The sequence below is a fragment of the Atta colombica genome, unplaced genomic scaffold (assembly GCF_001594045.1).
Source record: "Atta colombica isolate Treedump-2 unplaced genomic scaffold, Acol1.0 scaffold8, whole genome shotgun sequence".
In the NCBI taxonomy this organism is placed as follows: domain Eukaryota; kingdom Metazoa; phylum Arthropoda; class Insecta; order Hymenoptera; family Formicidae; genus Atta; species Atta colombica.
In genome coordinates, this window is record NW_017259572.1 from 111,397 (window position 1) to 112,452 (window position 1,056).

Below are 1,056 nucleotides of genomic sequence, written 5' to 3' on the forward strand. Positions count from 1 at the left end.
TGACATTTTCAATCGAGAATAACTTTATGATGCAGATACAAATCGACTAATGTTTCTATGGGGTTATGTTGACAGATGCCCAAGTTTATTGTATGACATCTATGATCTATTTATTTCGACCACCACTTACCGCTAAAGCCATCTATAGGAAAACGGCGAAAACAAAATTATATACCTAATAACTGCGGGAATGTATTTAATAATTCGTTTAATAGGTTTTTAATAGAAACAAATGTAAGAGTAATTTTAAGTTCTATTTCTACTTTAACTATATTTATATCAGGAGTTATGGATAATTTTGAGAATAACTTTAAAAAAATTATTGCATTGTAAACTTTAAGGCAGTTAGAATTAATAATAATAACTTTAAGGTTTGAGTTTAGGATAATAGCTTATTATCATTTATTGGTACATGCAATTTTTAAGTATTATTTATGGCTGCGAGGGCTGTAATTTAATAAAGAATACTCAAGATATTCGATTATTAGAAAATTTAAATGAAGTGATTCCTTATGTAATAATAAGATTATTGATTTCTAGGATGGTTTTAAGAGGGATGTCCTTTATGGCTGGATTTTATAGAAAAAGCGTGATTATAGAAATTATTTATGGGAGAAAAGGATTAAATATATTTATGTTTGTATTAATAATCGTATCGTTACCGTTAACTGTATCTTATTCATTATGATTTTTTTATTATTTATTTTTTAATAAAATAAGAAAATTTTTATTTAAAATTTTTAAGTAAATTAAAAAGTTAAATTATTTTTATAATGAAAATATAATGTTTCTTTAAAACTATATTTAAAAAGTAATATGAATAAAATTTCCATAAAATAATGAATTAGAAGTTCATTTTTATTTAATTTACTTCAATTAGAAGGTTAGATATTCAATGATATTATTAACAGTAATATATCTCTTATTTGGTTTTAGTTAAGATTGGGGAAGATTTAAAGGAGGGGATTGGAAGGAAAGGTGCTATAGGAACATACAAATTAAGTATGATTAATGATAGAATAAGTAATAGTATTTTTAAGGTTAATGGATTGAAGA